This window comes from Borostomias antarcticus (genome assembly GCF_949987555.1).
Source record: "Borostomias antarcticus genome assembly, chromosome: 12".
Classification (NCBI taxonomy): Eukaryota; Metazoa; Chordata; class Actinopteri; order Stomiiformes; family Stomiidae; genus Borostomias; species Borostomias antarcticus.
In genome coordinates, this window is record NC_140245.1 from 5059174 (window position 1) to 5066485 (window position 7312).

Here is a 7312-nt window from a genome sequence, read left to right on the forward strand (position 1 = left end):
TCCTGGTCAGCCGTTCAAGCAGGACCAACAGGGCCCTGAGGAGCTCTAAACACACCTCCTCGGCCAGAGGATCACAACCCTGGACATCTAGTAACAATACAGCCCTGTCCCAGAGGAGTCAGGACATAGAATAACAACATATTAGGATCAAAGCGCGTAGTGTGCTCCTTAGCTTTGGGGCACAATTGACAAAGGCTGCATCCCTGATCTTCTTCCAACTGTTGCAGGAAACCTCCAATAAACCAACCTGCAGTGGACGATGTCAGTGTTCTTTAAGGCATGTAGTTCACAAGGGAGTTAGGAATGTAGTTTGGTCCTCGGCCATTAAGGGCTTTGTATATAAGGAGTAGTACCTTAAAATGAACTCTAAATGTTACCAGACACCAGTGCAGTGGGTTTCAGCAGTCAAGTTATTGCTCATCCATGTATGTATTTATTGCTAGAAGACAGCTAGTAATGGAGTTTATAGCTGCAGCATCATTTGGTTCAGTGGAGATGTACAGTTGCGTGTCATCCGCATAACTAGGGAAACATGCATTGTGCTCTGAAATGTCCCAGAGTGGCAGCATGTATAGTGCGAATCGTAATGGACCAAGGCAGCTCCCTTGTGTAACCCCAAAGCAGGTGTCATGTTTCTCAGACACATGATCTCCAAGCCTGACTTAGAACGTTCTCCCTTTGATGTATGTTCTGAACCAGTTTAACACAGTCAGAGAGACCAACCAGCCTTTCAAGACTAGGATAGGAGGATAGGATATCATGGTGGATCATATCAAATGCTCCCCTCCTTCCTCCCCTCCTCCCTTCCTTCCTTCCTCCCCTCCTTCCTCCCCTCCTCCCTTCCTTCCTCTCTTCCTTCGTCCCCTCCTCCCTTCCTTCCTCCCTTCCTTCCTCCCCTCCTCCCTTCCTTCCTTCCTCCCCTCCTTCCTCCCCTCCTCCCTTCCTTCCTCTCTTCCTTCGTCCCCTCCTCCCTTCCTTCCTCCCTTCCTTCCTCCCCTCCTCCCTTCCTTCCTCCCTTCCTTCCTCCCCTCCTCCCTTCCTTCCTCCCCTCCTCCCTTCCTTCCTCCACTCCTTCCTCCCCTCCTCCCTTCCTTCCTCCCCTCCCCTCCTCCCTTCCTTCCTCCCCTCGTTCCTCTCCTCCTTCCTTCCTTCCTCCCCTCCTCCCTTCCTTCCTCTCCTCCTCCCTCCCTTCCTCCGGTCCTCCCTTGTTGTCAGACATGCTGTCACTGCTAACATGATTGATCCACTGTGTACAGTGTAACCCACTGTCAGTCTGCTAATGGCAGCTAGCACTGCTACAGTACATTAGCCCAGACATGCCCTCCCATAATCCTGTTAGTGGGAAGATGTGCAGAGAGGCTCAAGGTGAAATCATAGAAGAATAGATGCATCTCTCCTGTAGCCTGCAAACTGACAGGCTGCTCATACAGTAATATAGACAAATATTGTTATATTGACCATTTCATGGAATGTTCATATTTAAAAAAAACACAGCTTACAGTGCAGTTTACCTGGTTCAAGAAGTAAAGAAGACCGAGAGTTCCATTTGTCACATTGAAAGGGTCTATAGAACCACGTGTAACAGTAGAAGAACCCCTCTGCAAAAGGGTTCCAGGTAAAAAATCATTTTCAGGTCAGAAAGAACCATATTCACTTGTTAAGTTGTGACTATGGGTCGTTTGAGAACAGTTGGCAAAGTATTGTCATTTAGATGTCATGCAGACTTGTGGCACAGCAATAATATTATCCTGTCTTTGTGGATGAGATTGTGCTGGAATGAGTTATAGATCCTGTAGCCTGGCGAGCTGCAGACTGATTCTGCCGCGGTGCTCTAGGGAGCGCTTCCTTATTGGTCCTTCCTACCAGCTGGCATCAGGCTGCTGTTCAATGCATCCCCTGACTGCGCGGGACACTTGTCCTGAACCAGCTCGGAGAGAGCTACTGTAATACAGTTTGTTTTGGTGCCAGACGTTTTCTTGGACAGGACAGTTCACTTATTATTAATCTCATTTAACATGACACACCCCTTATTTGATTTTACTGACACTGTAGGTATTGCACTCTTGTACAGCTTGAGATGATAGCCTTTCTTGTATGTTTGGTATATTGCATATTTATATATTCTGTGTACTGTAATTAGTCCCCGATTGTGCCTTTTTTTTCTGTCCTTAACTGCGGTAACATAAAATTATATCTATCTATCTATCTATCTATCTATCTATCTATCTATCTATCTATCTATCTATCTATAGGCCTATCGAAGTGTAGGAGGGAGGGGCGAGAGAGAGAGAGAGAGAGAGAGAGAGAGAGAGAGAGAGAGAGAGAAAGCCTTCTCCAGATTCTCCTTTTGAAGGCCGAACGGTAAACGGAGCGTAAATCTCTTTAATGAACGGGTGTAAAGCAAACCACAATAATCGTATAACATCACGATGATGACCGCCTTCTATGACCTCTAAATTCCCAAACTGCTCTGTGTCGCACCGACCCCCGTTGACTCAACTTTATGGCGCGGAAACCGGGTTAATTAGATCACTGTTGCCGTGTCGGTGTCATTAACGTTTTATTTCACGTGAGCGCACACTGTACCGCGGTCGTGGGGGAACTGCTTTAAACAGGACACACAGTGATTTCGGAGCCATATCCGCAATGACGTATGTGTGTGTAGCACGGCACCAGCGCTATACCACACGTGTACACACACACACACACACACACACACACACATATACATACACAATTTATGGTTACAGCCTTGTTGCACAAGGTTTCCGATGAAACCATTTCTACAGACGATGCAACAGCTGGTTCCTCTTTCACCTCAGTGTTGAGGTCAGTGCGTCTCACGCTCTACCGCATCGCTGAGCACCAACAGTCCACAGGTTTAGGCCGGGCTGGGTATGAATCATCGCCCCATCCCACCTCCCCATGCAAAGCCATCTGGGTTTATAAGGCCCGCAGCAGAAGAGTAGTGAACAGTTGACCCTTGTGTCGTTTTGCATTCAACATCGCGATCGCCTTTGGCCTTACCAAGTTCCTGAACTAGAAATTCCTGAAGTCCACTCAGTCACCGCCGCAGGGAACATGTTCCACAACAACCGACTCCTGAGCGTTTTTGTGCTCATATGTATTGCTCTGTGCCATGCGAGGAGGATCGAGTCGGTGGGCACACCGGACGGTTTGAAATTAGGCTGGCGGACCGATTTGCAGGAACAGCGGGTGAGTTTATTTTCTACTATGCGCTTCAAAATCCAATTTCGCTGTCCATGGTGCTGAAATAGGCATGTAATGCTTGGGGAATTTTTTAGTTCGGACGTTTTCTGAATGTTTTTTTTTTACCAAGCTATCTGCTAGTCTAAACATAATCTACTCTAGCAAGGATATCTGCCGCTCTGAACGAAGCAGCAGGTATTCATCTGACAGAGACCCTGACCTCATAGCCTACATAAACGGTAGCCTGGGATAAATGAGAGAGAAGGCTACGCCTATATTCTGCTGTAGCCTAGTCGAGTCTGATCTAGTTATGGGACACTTGAGTAAAAATATTGCTGGTCTTTCACAGGAGTTCGCTAACAAGTCCTCCACCGTGGCCTGGCTGCTCAACTTGCTGTCAGCCTCCCACATCACTCCAGAGCCGGAGACCGAAGGGGGACGGGCGGACAGCCGCCGCGACACCGGAAACGGCCAGGCAAAAGCCCGGGCACCGGGATGTCTCGAGTTCTTCTGGAAGGGCCGGACCGCGTGCTGATGGTGACGGATTTGTCCGATTCGACTGCATCTCCCATCAACAGACTTTTTTTACACCCGTTACGATGTCCTTGAAATCTCCAACATCAGTTTAATGTAGAATGTAGAGCTAATGTAGAATCGTTTATGTTTAATTCTAATAAAGTCTGTATTTAAAGCATATTATGTGTTTTGTACATAGGCTATATTTATCTCCTCCTGGTCTGTCCCATACCCTGCTTCCTCTCCGGATGTGCTGTTGCACTTCTACACCACCTGTTGGCGCTGTTCTCCTGGCACTCTGGAGAATCTATCTGAACTGTGTCCCATGTGCACCATCTCTTGAGTGGAGAAGATACAGACACAGATACAGACTACAGAAGGAGAGATGGATTGTAAGAGAGCACGAGAGAGGGCAAGAAAGATAGAGTGGTAGAAAGAGAGAGAGAGAGGGGAAGAGAGAGAGAGAAAGGAAGAGAGTGTCTAGTGTCTCCACACCAGCTCCATCCAGGAAGGGAAGGGATTAGAGACTCATCCTGCCTTTCAACACCATGCAACAGAATTAGCCCTAAGAATCTGTAGAGATGAAAGATCTAGAGTATTACTGTGTGTGTGTGTGTGTGTGTGTGTTGAGGCATCAGACGAAAGCTAGTCCTATTGCGCTAATTGAACAGAGACCAATTATTTTTAACGAGGAACTGCTTCAGGAAAGGAGGGAGTTCCCCCGTTCTCTCCTTCTCCCGGGGCAGGAAGAGAAAATAACGAGGAGAAAACAGGTAAGAGTCCCCACGGCTCAGGCCCAAATCAGAAAAACAGAGAGAGAGAGAGAGAGAGAGAGAGAGAATAGAGGTTGGAGGGGGAGGGGGGGGGGCGTGGAGGGGTAGAGACGAGTGAAGGGGTGAAAAGAGAGAGCATGTGTGCGATGAGTAGAACAGAGACGGAGAGAGAGAGAGAGAGAGAGAGAGAGAGAGAGATGGTAAACGGAAAATGGAGTGCACTAGTATTATAACGGGTGGAGGTCTTTACTGAGCGCCAGTGTGTTGTCAGTGTGTTCCACATAAATTGAGTCAGCAGGACCCAACCTGGTCACCTCCACTGGGTTCTGTTACTGTAGAGGAGAGAGGGTGAGGGGGAGAGAGAGACCCGTCTCTTGTTGTAGAAACAGCGGTGGTCCTTGCAGACAGGAGGAGGAGGAGAGGCGGAGGAGAGAAAGTCTCCTGACCTCTCTCTGGGTGTATGAACAGCAGTGGTCCCTGAAGACACGAGACCGGTTGACCCTGGGCTATTCTACTCTGCATGCAAACTTCATCAACAGGGAGAGGAGGTGCTCGGAGATCGCGCGCACGTGTGTGTGTGTGTGTGTGTTGTCTTCTCCAGGTTCTCCTTTTGCGGTTCTGTCTGTGGATCTGTGGAGAATAACGACATCATAGAGAGAGTCTTCAGATAAACAAGCTCTCTTTGAAGTAGAAAGTTGAATGGGCGGGAAAAAAGAGGAAGATCAAACAAACAAGCTGGGTCGATGGTGTGACCGTGAACAAGCGCGTGGGAGGGGATTTGGTGTGTGTGTGTGTGTGTGTGTGTGATGAGCTATAACTGGAACTCTTTTTGTCTGTGCTGTCTCAGTGTGGATGAACTCTCATCTCAAATATTGTCCTTAACTAGGGAACACAGCAGAGACGCTCGCAGTCTCACTCTCACACACACACACTCATAAAGACACATGATCACACACACTCTCTCTGTCACACACACATACCCACAAAGACACATGATCACACACACTCTCTCTGTCACACACATACATACACACATGCACACACTCTCTCTCTCACACACACACACACACATAAAGACACATGAACACACACACTCTCTCTGTCACACACACACATACACACACATGCACGCACTCTCTCTCTCACACACACATACCCACAAAGACACATGATCACACACACTCTCTCTGTCACACATACACATACACACACACACACATACCCACAAAGACACATGATCACACACACTCTCACTGTCACACACACACATACACACACACACATGCAAGCACTCTGTCTCCCTTACATACACACACATAGAAACACACACTCTCACTTATACCCTCTCTCTCTCATACACACACACACACACACACACACACACACACACACACACACACACACACACACACACAGCTCTCCAGTACCTCCATGTCTTTGTGCAGGCAGAGGAGACGAGAGAAAACAGCCTCATGCTGAAAGTCAGGAGGAGCCTTCCTCCTCCTCCAACTTCTCCCCCTCCCTCCTCCCACCCCCCTCCTCCTCCTTGCAGACAGCAGGGAAAGTCTGTTTCCATGACAACGGGAGAATCAAGGGCACAGGAGCACCTTCCCAAAACTGACACGGCGGTCTCAGGAAGGGGGTGGAGCCAGAGCGCGCTCAGAAAGCTGGCCTGGCCTGGGCCCGTCCCACCCAGAAAACACTTCAGCTCTCAGAGGTGGGGGGGGGGGTGAGGAGGATGAGAGTGGGGGGGGTGGAGGAGAGTGAGGGGGGAGAGAAGAGAAGGAGAGTGGGAGGGGGGAAGAGAGGAGGAGGAGAGTGAGGGTGGAGAGAGGAGGAGGAGAGTGGGGGGGGGAGAGGAGGAGGAGAGTGAGGGGGGAGAGAGGAGGAGGAGAGTGGGGGGGAGAGAGGAGGAGGAAAGTGGGGGGGGATAGGAGGAGGAGAGTGAGGGAGGAGAGAGGAGGAGGAGAGTGAAGGGGAGAGGGGAGGAGGAGAGTGAGGGAGGAGAGAGAAGGAGGAGAGTGGGGGAGAGGGGGAGGAGAAGGAGGAGAGTGAGGGGGGAGAGAGGAAGAGGAGAGTGGGGGGAGAAAGCTGGCCTGGCCTGGGCCCGTCCCACCCAGAAAACACTTCAGCTCTCAGAGGTGGGGGGGGGGGTGAGGAGGATGAGAGTGGGGGGGGGAGGAGAGTGAGGGGGGAGAGAAGAGAAGGAGAGTGGGAGGGGGGAAGAGAGGAGGAGGAGAGTGAGGGTGGAGAGAGGAGGAGGAGAGTGAGGGTGGAGAGAGGAGGAGGAGAGTGGGGGGGGGGGGGAGGATGAGAGTGGGGGGGGGGGAGTGAGGGGGGAGATAAGAGAAGGAGAGTGGGAGGGGGGAAGAGAGGAGGAGGAGAGTGAGGGTGGAGAGAGGAGGAGGAGAATGGAGGGGGGAGAGGAGGAGGAGAGTGAGGGGGGAGAGAGGAGGAGGAGAGTGGGGGGGAGAGAGGAGGAGGAGAGTGGGGGGGATAGGAGGAGGAGAGTGAGGGAGGAGAGAGGAGGAGGAGAGTGAAGGGGAGAGAGGAGGAGGAGAGTGAGGGAGGAGAGAGGAGAAGGAGGAGAGTGGGAGAGAGGGGGAGGAGAGGAGGAGAGTGGGGGAGAGGGGGAGGAGAAGGAGGAGAGTGGGGGAGAGGGGGAGGAGAAGGAGGAGAGTGAGGGGGGAGAGAGGAAGAGGAGAGTGGGGGGAGAGAGGAGGAGGAGGAGAGTGAGGGGGGAGAGGAGGAGGAGGAGGAGGAGGAGAGGGAACGAGAGGTGATTAGAGGTGAGGGAAAGAAGAGAGGAGATT